The following is a 13,347-nucleotide window of genomic DNA, read 5'->3' as shown; positions in this document are numbered from 1 at the left end:
GGGATTAAGAGCTCCTAGAATTACAGCCCTCAGAACATATCCAGATGTTGCCTTCCTGATCCTCCTCAGGTAACACACGTGACAGAGCTGTACTGTGCAGAGGAGTGGCTCATGTACAGCACCCCTCTGGGTGAAACGCTACACATATTTTTGCCGTCCTGGACTCCAGCTGCTGTGGTCAACCTGCTAATAGGCAGAGGATCTCACATTGTGTACTTTCTTTTAGAGCTAAGGATGAGCAGGGACGGTTGAACCAACGATAAAGTGCATATAACTTTTTTATTTCTTATAAAATGTCCAGTATGCAACCAGGCTGAAGTGATATTTAAATAATATATGCAGTACATATTTGTAATTATACATATGTTTCTTGGGTTCTAGAGTAGAAAGATTTCCTTTTCAGTGCGCTGCTCATTGTTTTCAGTCCCATTAGCAACTTAAGATGCAAGACTGGCGTTGAGAGACCTCATGGTCGACTGGATTGATCACAAGTTGCCATTTTACAAGCTACTTTCAAACCAATAAAAAATGGAAATCATCATCAGACGATAGCCGGTGGTTTCCGAGGTTGAATTTGGGCCGATGCGTTCCGCATCTTTGCTTTTGCATTCAACGCTGCTGGAGTGTGATTTGTCGATACCACTTGGACTACAAATAGAAGACTAAAATCTTGTCCCGTTGCCTTCTGTTTTATAGAGATACACATTTAGGTTAAAGCTGGTTAATATTGGGCTGGTTGGAGTTTGGGTGTGCTTATTCTGGCAATGGAGGTGGGGTTTGTACGCAGTAACGTTCTCGCCCTCAGTGAACCAACCATAACACCAAAATTGTTTTTTAAAATACTTAACGTAACATTTTTACATGGATTAAACTAGAAACCATCATTGAACATCTTTTATGGTAACAAATATATTTTCAAACAATATTGGAATAATGATCAATGACATCGCTGACAAAATGTTGAATCAATGTTAACCTTTTGAGCCCCACGCACCCCAAGACCTAGAAATGATAAGGAAATGATAAAAAATAAGGAAATGATGAAAAAAAAAAGGTCAAGTGACGTTTTGTACAGGATCTATGGAACCACAAGGTTGATTAACTTCATTGAAATTACTAAAATACAGTAAAGACTTGTGGGAAGAGTTCTATCCAAACAGAAAAAAAATACCATTAAGTTTATCTAATTACATAGAGCCCATAACCTCAAAAACCATGACATAACTTTTATTTTAACGTAACTTTTCACCTTTTTGTTTTAAAAATACACTTTACAAAGTCGAAAATAATAAACACCTCGATGTAACTTTCCGAGCCTGTATGAATCTAATAAGGTATGATATAATTAATCTTGTGGGTTGTATATTCGTACCTGAAAAGTCCAAGTGAAGCCGGGCTGTTTTTGTTTTCCTACTCTTCTACTGTTTTCCGACTTTTCAGACTGCAATCTGGGGTCGGCGATTTTCCTTTTTTCTTTTTTCGATTGCGTCACACGTCTTAAGGCGGGATGTATGCAGATTTTGATACCCAGCATGCCCCAATCTGAGCATGTTTAGGCATAAAGCTTATAACTTTTCCATTTTTTAACCTATTGACAGAATTTTCTAACTAAAATCCTTGGTAACAGGCTTTGTTTTATGCAATTTTCTGGTTCTTTAGGTCATTTCCTTTCCAGAGAGGGGTGTTTCAACTCCGTAGGTTGTTGTTTAGGCCTTTCACCGTGGAGTTGAAAACACTGAGCGCCTCGAAAACGCATTGTTGGGAAATCTAGCCAAAATAATGCTAGGTGTTCCTAGTAATGATCAAAATGTGGTATCATTTTTTATTTTATTTTTTCCCACGAATAAATTCTGAAACCAATATGTAAAATAACACAAGTATCAAAAGTCATTTGGGGTTTATATCACTACATGAACAGACCTGCAAACTCCTCGAAAGGCTGCTGCCCGTTAGGTGGTCAGTTGGGGCTCAAAAGCTGCTCCTGGGAAAGAGTATAATATATTAATTTACTTATTTGGAGCCTATAAACTATTAAATAGAGGTAAGATTTGAATCAGATGATACCAATAGACCATCTGGTCTGGCTCTTGAACTTTCTGGTTCTGCTGCATTGATTTTGATTATTTTTCAGTAAAGTCTGTTGTCAGTCCAACAATAGCGATGCAGAGCTGTTCCGGCTTTGTAGTTTCACTCTTAGTTTTGTTTTTCTGCCCTCTCCTGAGAAAAATTGCCTCTTCAGTTCACCTAACTAAATGTTGAACCAGCTTTGTATCTATTTTGGATTTTCTGTCATTTCAGGCTGGCCAGGCTGTATGGGAGTTGCTGCCATGGTTTTGCGGGCTAACAAATGCAACATAATAAGCATTCATACACACATTCATACTCACATTTTGAAGTTGAAAAAAAACTGACTGTTTAATCAAATATATATTTGGCATGTCTACACTCAATGTCCTTGTTTCCCATTTGGTTGAAATACGGCAATATAATATATTTGCAATAAGCTAATATAGCTCCAATCGATTTATTAGTCTGGCTCTCTACTATAATTTATGCGGCTGCATAAAACATATTGAAAATGGAAACAGTGCATGAAGAAGGACCATATGTGACCTTGCATTTACTGTTGCTCTCCCTCATCCCTGAGGAAATGCTGCATGTAATTGTTCCTGCAACCACAATAGTCACTCATTTCTTCTTTGTGCTTTTCACTTTTCACTTTGTGGTAACACCAACTTCAACTGTTCATACGAAAAGTTAATCAGGTTAAGATTAAGATAGCAGAATATCAGTGGCGGGCCGTGGATACCTATGTTAGCTGTTTAGTTAGTTAGTCAGGTGATCGCGGCGCCCCAGCCCACCACACACACTCCCATCCTCCCCCTAAACCTACTCCTGGTCCTCGCCTTTATGTATGCAGAGTTACTTCATTCAAAAGACAAACTTCATTGACGAGCTGCACAGCTGCACTCGCTCAGAACACGGGACTAAACCACGCATATAATCAGATTTGTCAGTAGGGTTTGCCTGCGTAGATCAAAAGAGGTTTCCAGTGTGTACATGAAGAGTGGATTGACATCTTTAAAACAGATTCGGCCAAGCCAAATATTAGTAGTTGCTTTGATGTGCAAAGGTTGGCAATTGTGATCGTCTTAAGAGCATGAGATACAGCATCTTTGTGAAACCAGTTTTTACCTGGGCCAAAACGTACAACGTTTTTTGACATGTTTGTTTGTTTAATAGGTAAAACCAATTTTACATATTACATTTGAACATTTTGGGGAAAATACGTGCTGGAAACTACCCTTTCCTTCACATGCAGAAAATGATGATTGTCATAACTTTATAAAAAAAAGTCACAGAGCAAACATCTTTTACTGAAACATTGAAAGGTGGACATTCCTCTTAAAGATCGCTCTCGGTTCAAAGTGATGCCGAAACATTATGTTGCCAAAAACCATGGCCTCATGATAACAGGACTAGTTCATTTATCAGAAAGTAACTACCAGTCACATGGAGCAAGGTACTACTTTGTATAACGTTTGTAAAGTACTGTCCTTAGGAGTTCATCTTTTTACCATACTTCATATTTTCATATTTCAATGCTCTAGGTTATGAAATGCAATTTATTTTTCCTTCCTATCCTGCTATCCATTCCTCATACTAAGTCTCTGTATTATGGGCTGGAGCAGCATCATGAGGGGAATATACAGACCCTCCGGGCCAGGGAAAAGGCTTTCTGTCTGCTTCCAGTATGTGGGATATCCTTTCTGAGTGTGCATTTCCTTAGCTGGCAAAAATACAAAAGTGTACAGTTTCTACTAATCTTGGACAGCACCCATCTACGTTGCCTGATTTGCTCTGAAATCTTTTATTTATTTAATTTGTAGTTAGCTGCTGAAAATGAACACAACATGAATCAGTGAGCAAAAGGGATGAAGGGAATAGTTACGTGGCTGTTTATTTGCTGTGGTGCTGATATGTCCAACCTCACGTCGACAGTATCTGATAACGTTGATTGAGGGTCCCACATTCATCACACTAGACACGTGTGTGATGCGTTCTAACTGGTGGGCACATTAGACTTCTGTCCTCGGGACATGTTTGGTTTATCACCGTGAGCAGAGAGTCCAATGCACCTCACAGTAAGTTGAAAGTTGAGTCTCTCTTCTCTCCGTCTTCCAGTACGCTCACTCACAAGTGGCATCAGAGAGTTACATGACCCGCAACAAATGTCTCCTGCTGGTTACAGTATGCAACTTATCCACTCCGCCATCCGGACACCCGTAACCCTGCAGCTATTGTGTTAACTTGTTCCCTCATGCTCACAAAAGCGGTACAATATCAGACCTGTGTGAAACAGGTCAACGACAGGGTGACAAACTCAGCTCAGTTAAGACTGTTATCTGATCGACAAGAATGGCAAACAGGTATTTCCTGGATGCACACTTTCCTCTGAAAGGAGTATTTGGGTGCCGTCTGTTCCACATATGTGCGAACACTTTTCTGAATCAGTGAGGCCTTTAATGAAGTAGATTATGTCAATGCTGTAAGGTTTGAATGCACAACTAAATATTGGCACATTAGGTGTACAACTGCCACAAGGCATTTAGTTGAGAAGCCAACACCCAACTCTAAAAGTTTGTCATGAATGTGTTGATGTGCCCAGAGGGCTTGTAATGCGATGAGCACATTTTGCATGGAGCCTTTAACGGCATCTAACCAGGGAAAAGGAGAACGGGGATACTGGTGGTGATTAGGTGTTAGCAGAAATTATGTCAAATATGAATGATAGCTTGATTTTATAATTTGGCTGCTTTCAACTAAGTCAGGAGAAAGAAACCCCCTGGTTTGCCATAAAATCAATACATTTTGAGTTTCCAGTTCAGAAAGTTGTAGTTATTATGTGTAATATCCACAGGGCACTGTATTTTTTTTTACCAGTCTTAAAAAAAGATGGAAATCCAATTCACAAAAGCTTTCTACAGTTACTGCCTCAGGTCAATGTTCCACTTATAAACTAAAAACTGCATCCAGTATGTCCCATATCCTGAAGAGCATATTTCACATCACTCTCTTTGTCCTGCTTTACCAGAACTTGTAATGCTGGACGACTAATTTAGTCTGCTATAAGTGCTGCAAAGTACACTTTTTTTTAGTCTAACTGAAATCACATAATGTCCTTTTTCTGTCAAAAATGACGGCAAAGTGCTCCTTTTACAGTCCGCTGCAGGAGTGGTGAGTAGTTGTATGTGTCTGATCCATCAAAGTTGGCATATTAATCCATGTTTTTGGAACTGTAGCTATTAAACTGTTTTTGTTAGCAATGGTATTATTGTTTAGCGCCATCATTAGGTTGATATGTTTCTGTTTTTAGTGGAATATTTCAACAAATATTGGATGTGGTGGCATTCAATTTAATACGTGGACATTTTGACATCCATGCCCCACTCGGGATGAATTATAATAACTTTAGTGATCCCATAACCTTTCATCTAGCGCCATCATCAGCTCAAAAATGTCACTGGCTCGTCAATTGTTTGATCTCCTTATCTGTACTTTGAGTCAAGAGCTAATTAGAAAATGTACTTTTAAGATGGTGAACCCAGTAAACATTTCACCTGCATTGTTATATACAGTACATGCGATATATCGATGAGCGTTTCTCAACAGCGCCGCAAGCATGAATAACAAGAACCCCGCAGCCATTTGTACGCCATGCAGCCACACCCTGAGCAGGCCCTGCACAGTTATGAGAACAAGACACAGATTGAAAAATGAGAGAATTTCTCTGAAAGAGTTCCCTGGTGCGCCTCATCATTTACCTCGCACCATTTGCATTTAATTGGCTGCAGCTGTTTTTTCACTCTCGGCAGACGATAGGTGCCTCTCGCTTGATGAATTTGTGTGAACTTTCTTTGTGTGCTGTTTGCATTGTGCTGCTTTAACAAGCTCAGCCTGAAACCTCCATACATCTTTCACATTTATTTATTTTTTTACATCAAAGTTTTTGTGCATCTGCATTCTGCTTTCTCCTCACACGTGTAAACAGACTAACCAACACAGACACATGCAAACTGTACCTGACTACTGGCAAATGTAACAGAGAAGGGCCACCTGGTCCCTGTGTGTTCCAAAGAGCTTTACTTTTAGGGCGAGCCGCACTACTTAGTTAAACAAAAGGGCCTCCGTGTTAGTCCTCTAGATAAACACACTTTCCTGAGAAAACACGGACACGGTTACACTTTAACCTGTGCAGGGAGGCCACAGCTACATCCTCCTGGACAGTTTAGGTCAGACTGGGCTATAGTTCAGACCCGCAGCGAGAATCATGCGCTGCACGTGAAACCATGCAGGCCTGTCAAACAATGGAGCCTTTGACAGCCATGCCCCCCTCCCTAGTCCTCAGTACAGTCAGAGCACTGTCTCTCTAGGGCTTGGGTGTCACTCCCCATCTCTGTTGCTGACCAGCTGGCTCGTAGGCTCTGGGATGTGAGAGCGGCAGCACAGAGGAGCTACAGTCAAAGTTCAGCCCAGATTAGCCCGGCAGAGAGGCCAGCAGCATCTCAGCTCGGCCAAGTCCAAGCTATTCCTGCATACATAGCCTGACCATGAGCTACGCTACCTGAGAGGAGGTTGAACTGGTCCTTTTTAGTCTGACCCACTGCAGATGATCTCACCTCAGGTCTGACCCCTCTGTCCTGCTCAAAGATGCTTTTCACATTCCAATTTTGGATGCTCTGTTGGAGCTGGAAAAGGACTGTTTGCGCACACAAAATAGGGCAGCGAGCCAACAGTCATGATTTGATAATAGAGTACATTTACATGCCCCTTCAGAAAATGTATATCAACATAATTAAACATAAGCAGCTACAGAGAGGTTTTGTTTGACTAGTAAAACATATGTTTTACGCTTTGTATTTGCATATACTTGACCCTGTTGACAAGGTCTCAGCTGACAGGCGAGGCATTAAAAAACTGCTCTGTGTGCATTACAGGTGCTGTCTGCTATATTTTAGTTGCATCAAGTTCATACAGTGCAAGCATGCGTTTCCCCAGTATCTCTGTACATGTCAAATGAAAAGAGGAAGCATACAGTATATTGCGGTGCCTATATTACTAGACCAACAAAGAGTTGGCTGTACGTTGAGACGAAGATGCTGTTTCTTTGTTCAGAGTCTCCTGCCTCACCGCTGTGACTGTTGGGATCCATGTACAGTTAGAAGGAGTGTTTTAAATGGAGCAAAAAGCCTGAACACTTTTCAACTTTTGAAACAATGGTTCTTATCTCCTCGGTGGAGGATGAACATAAATACAACCAACGACTGTTATCTGATGGTGTAGTTATGCAGAGCTGCCACCTCCCCCCCCGCGGCACAGCGGCAGTCGTGTAAACAGACAGCGTTCTGGAGGAATGCTGGACTCTACGACCTCACGCCCCGAGTGCTGTTGCAGAGCATTGAGTTCAACTGAACAGCCCGCCCCACGCTGCGTCGCTCCAAAGCCCCGCCTCACCCTACCCCAGCCGGAGGCCCCACAGGGTGGAAAAAAACACACCTCTTTCACCCAACACCACAACCCCTCACGCACACGCACGTACACAAACATGAACAGACAGTTCATAAGTGCTCAACTTCTCCCTTTCTTAACGCCCCAGCTGTCACAGCAGCAAGTCCTTGTAGTCCTGACAGCTTTTCGCTTTCAACATTTGAAGATTTCGTCAAAGTCAATTTTACGTTCGTCTTCCTCGTCATTCAGATCTTATTTTCTGTGCAGAAAATATTTTACAGTGAAAACAGAGAAGTTTAGTCTGGCATAACAGACTTTTACTCCTATCCATTGTTTTCTCTCATCAGTCAGTGGTTGCCATTGGTTTTCCTCTGGATGTGCTGATTGTGGTTTAAAAACAAAAACACGTTTTTTAAAATACATTTTAATCCTCGAGGGGAAAGGTCAGTGCTTGTTTTCTGAGAAATTAATCTCTGTCACTGCTTGGAATAAACTTTCACTTGATGCAGTCTGCGAGAGGTGTAGTGTCAAGCAGACACTGCCCTCTGCTGGAGTGAAGATAGAGAAGAAGCGGCAGGTCAAAATGGATGGATACCCTAAAATGTTGGTTTGTGAAGTCACACAGAACCACATTTTACACCAAGAAGCAGCCAATAGGCAGAGACATGAAAAGATTGACACGCATACTTGCCAGCTGTAACCCCATCCACATCTCATGAATAAATCAAGTATGCCATCAGATGGATTTAAAACAGCATGGATTTGAGTTGCGGCAACTCACCTGTCATGGATTATTAATCTTAAATGGATTTTATCATTGATTGCAGTGAAACACTGATGATCATCACTTTGCTGCACCTCCTCACACAAGGGGCCTCACACGTGTGTGCATTGCTCGTGTACACAGTGAGATGTGATGAGGCACACACACACACACACACACATGCTCAGACACACATGCACACACAGACACACAATCACGGTTCGCCGTTGTCTGAGGAAAAGAGGAGCTGTCTGGTGCCATAGCAACCAATGCGGACATCCCACCCTCCTCAAGCAAGAGCGACAAAAAACAGAAGTGGCAATGACAGATTGACACAACCCTAATGAGATCCTAGAGACAGAGATGAACTGAGTCTGTCTGTCTGTCTGCCTGTCTGTCTGTCTGCCTGTCTGACTTGTCTGCCTGTCTGCCTGTCTGTCTGTCTGTCTGTCTATTTGTACGTCTGGCAGTTTGGCACAGTGAGACTAAATGGGGAAGTGGGAGCATCAAAGTGTGGCAATGTGGCGACATCAGGGAATATGAGAAAACAAAATGTAAGAAACAGAATTGCAGAGTGTGGGTGAGGAAACGGGAGAACACAAGCTGATGGGGTAGAGGGGAAATCAAACGAGGCAAGAAGAAAAAGACTGAGACTACTCTCTTGAGCATGTCTGTCTGTTGTGAGCACAGTGCCACAGCCTGAAAACACAGACACTGCCACAGTCTGCATCAGCCTACTTTCCACCAGTGTGACTCCAGTTTGAACTGCAATCTCATATGTAATAGTATTATTCTGGCCCATATACCAGGTTACATCACACTTCAAGCCAAATCCTGACCTCAATCTGCAAAACAGCCACTCTTGCTCCGACAAAAAAAAGGATACATTGAGCACCAGATCGGAAAAAAAAAACGTCAGTCGTCACGGCATTGTTGTGAGGCAACACATGATGTTCATCCATGTTTCTCTCTTCTGTAGATGGAGACCTCTGCCGTGGGTGGAAAGCAGAGACCATGTTCCCACCGGTGAGTTGAGTCTCACTTCCTGGGCTGACCTGCAGGTGGAGGTCAAACCCACTGCTGTGTGCTCTGCACACAATACTACTACGAGCATCAACACCACAAAATAATCCCCACTCCCATTTCACCATCCCTATCTGCCAAGTTTGGTGTGATGTGACAACGCGACAGACTGTTGAGGCCACTTCTGTGTGAGTGAGAATCTGTCGGTGTGTTATTGTTTTTGTCTGTGTGCTGTCTGTGCTATTTATGTCAATTGCCGTATGGCAGAGGACCACATGAAGTGACTCACAGCGCCGACGTGACCTGATTTTTTTGGATTTTTTTAACCAAAGTGTCACTGAGAGGTCTTTGTGTGATGCCAGCCTGCTTCGCCAATACTGTCGGGCTTTGATATACTGCCCTGAAGTGAGCTTGGAGCTTGCGAGTGATCTGTTCAGTCAGCAAGGGTTGAATGAGACTTGAAAGAGGCCATGACTTTGACTGAGATGAAAAAAAGTGGATTATAGATTTCAGTTGACATGTCTCTTGTCTCATTATGTAGTCGTGCGACCTCCAGTCAGTTATCACCATAAGGCAAATAACCCCCAATGTAAGCCCTTTTTTAGAAATCCTTTTTTTCCTTAAATACTTTATCCTCAAATGACCTAATTTCACCATTTTTTTTTTTTTTTTTGCTACTTTCTGGGATGAATTCACTTGATACAGTTGAATGTATCACTCAGGGTAAATACAGCGCTGCGAGAACTAAGCACAAGTGTATTTTCCCTCCAATGGATCCCTGCAGTCGTCCCTCTTTGAATGGAAACAAATCAAGGGTAGTGACAAGCGGCCCATGCTGGTGCTCTGTTACCTGGGATGGCCCTGAGTGCCTCCTCCTCCTCTTTTTAGAGCGCAGCCCCACCTGATGCACACATCTGCTTGCCCACTCATCTACGCCTTGGCTCTGGGAGGTGGGTGGTTGGCGGGGGTGGAGTGGGGTTGGAGCACCAGCCAATAACACTCCTTATCCTGACAACATTCAAGTGACTTGACACATGTTTTCAACCAATCGCAGAGCACTGCAGCAAAGAAAGCAGCAGTAGTAAAAAAGAAAAAAGAGAAGAGTAAATACAGTGATAATTTATTCAAAGGGGGCATCTTTGCTGTGCTGTACTTCTGCACAAGTCACAGCGTTCTCTATACATGACGAGATGTCAAAATGAAGAAGAATAGGAATGCCGTGCTGCTATCAACAAATTCATATCATTTGGATAGTTGTGATAGAATTATCCATAGTTAAAACCATATTTTGATATATTTACATGCAGATGTGTTACATTCATGATGTTGTACTATATCTTGTAAATTACACACTGTAAGTAGAATTAGGCTCCTAATCAGCAGCATTTATCTCACCTCCTCCTGATCACACTATCCCTCTTGAAAACAATAGCTAATTGGATGGCTCACCTCGTTGCCTTCACATGTCATATTCTTCTGTTCACTGTTGAGAAAAGCTGAAGGAAGACAAATACGAGAAGGGATTTTTGTTCTCTGTCTGAATACCAGATATATTATCCCTCACTCATTCACTTCCAAATTTCCATCTCATTTGAATTCGACTTTAGATTGCCCCTTACCTCACCTTGACCTGAAACAGAATCATATTATTATGGTGAGCATAATAGATACGTATGACAGCCATTCATTCTTACAAGGTCAAAGTTCATTGAGGGGAGAAGGAGAGTTTTGTCAGGGATATCGTGAAAGGGGGTAGATGTCTTCATGCTGTACAATTGAGCCGTACAAGTTAATTTATCTCATTTGGTACATATTGTCATGGCCTCATGTGGAGAGCTTTGTTGTTACCGCACTGCACTCAAATCTCAGCACATCTGTTAATACTCAAAGGTACCGACGCGGAATGTGGCTTGTTAGCTTCAATGTCTGTCAAGTCAGTCGGAAAGAAAAGCCTTTCGGAAAATATGTCATATTTACACCACAGATAACCCCACAGATTTGATGGCCCAAGTGGATACTGAAGCTTCTGGGTCTTTTTGAGAAATGCTAAAGAAGAATGAAATACTGAATTTCCACTCACAGGCAAATTCACAAAGAATGGATTTTGGCGGCTGATAGCACCGCAAATCACTTGCAACCACTTGTCTCAAGGTTGGAATTTACAAAAGATACTGCGGTAATGATATTACAGTGCAAAAAAAGCCATACAGTTTTGCATCTGGTTGCAATTTACCATGTGACAAAGTATAAATGTTGCCTTCGCGCCAAGAACACAGTAGGCAGTACAAACAATGGCAGACGAAAAAAAGAAAAATTCAGACGGCAAGCTACAGGTCCTGACCGATGAGGTGTGAGACTCCAGGAGAGCGATCTAAACGTGACGGAAAGAAAATGTATTTTGGTAACGTTCCTCTTGAATGTGCTTCAGTTACCACCAACTCTCTGAAGACAATAAGAATTTCACTGTAACGAAGTGTCGATATTAACGCTGATCTTTGTGAATTGGAAAGGTTTGTGCAATGAGGCTCATTTGCATAATGGAAAGGTTTGCCTGCATGCATATTCCCTCATTTAAATATGTGCAAAAAGTACAGGCGCACAATCCTTTTGTTAATTCGCCCCTCAATGTTTAAAATGTGAGATTACTTCCACAATTATGTGACAACAATTATATTATGCACTTTGACATGGCAGGGATTTATTTTTGGTATACTGTTTGTTTTAGATATTTCCAAAACCTGGTAAAAGATTTTAATATATTTTGGTTTAAAGTTCAGGATCAAAAAACAATTATTTGTCATTTGGATCAAGATTAGGGTGCATGTTAGTTTTAATAAATGTATTAACATGGAAAGAAATGGCATTTCATTTTTTTCTCCCTATTTTCTAATGAACGACAAATGAAAACAGGGAGATGTATTGACGATTATCTCACACAAGTTTCATCTTTACGCCAATCTTTCTTCATCTTCCTCCACACAGATTAAACATTTCTAAACATTTTTGTCTAATTGAAAATATAATCATTTAATTGTGCAGACTTATATGTTCTCTCTGAGAGCGTTCTGCTTTTTGCAATAAATTATTATGTCAAGCAGCATAAGCACCTTTTAATCTATAAAAAACAATGTTCCCCTTATGCAAGACGCCAAAATATAAGAGAATCCACTGGACTGTTTATTGAAGTCTTCAGTTGAGAACAGAAGAAGCCAGTTGGATTACCAGCATGCTGAAACCTTCCTCAACCTCTTTGTAGTGTCACTGGGTTGTTGGGAAGTAATCCTGAGGTCCAGACGAGCCGGTTTCTTTGAGGTCGGGTCCAATGAAACGGCTGAACTTGGTGTGTATTTGCAATGAAAGTGGAAAAATAAACTCACTTGTGTGTGAAGAATTTAAAAGGGAAAGTGAGTCCGTTGTGAAGCTGGTGTTATTAAGCCGATTACATACTTGCATTGTGTTTTGAGGTGAAGGTAATACCAAATATAATAAAATGGCAAAAACACATGGTAGAAAAGTCCATATGTCAATGTAATTATTATCGTTTCTGTCTATGCCAAACAATAGGGATTAATCGTTCCTCACAGTTATGTACGTCTGCAAACCATTTCCCAGATCTTATATGCATAGTAACTACTTTTATTTTTGTTTGTTTTTTGTTGGCATCAAGGACTTATTTTGTATTTTAGTAAAAACAAGACTATACAACGGCTTTTTAATAATGAGTGTCGTTATATCTTACAATTAAAATGCATGCGTTCTTTATGGTGGGGCGTACAAAAAGTTACAATGCAGTCTCTCTTCCATCATGTGGTAACGTTTTATGACGTGTGAAGACAAATAGTCGCCCACTTGTATACTGTACACATTTAAAAGCAACAAAACATATGTGTATGGTTTTACAATACAGTGATATCATTCAGTTTTGCGCGTTATTTGGCAAATGACCTTCAGCCTTATAAACATGCGTCATGATACTCTTTACCCTGTCTGGGTTAGATTCTGTGATATTATGTTATTATTATTTTTCCAATCATAACGGCTGCGGGGATGGC

The sequence above is a fragment of the Clinocottus analis genome, unplaced genomic scaffold (assembly GCF_023055335.1).
Source record: "Clinocottus analis isolate CAN_PGR_092001 unplaced genomic scaffold, fCliAna1.0.p SCAF_5, whole genome shotgun sequence".
NCBI lineage: Eukaryota > Metazoa > Chordata > Actinopteri > Perciformes > Cottidae > Clinocottus > Clinocottus analis.
The sequence above is the reverse complement of the archived record's forward strand: the minus strand, read 5'-3'. Positions refer to the sequence as shown.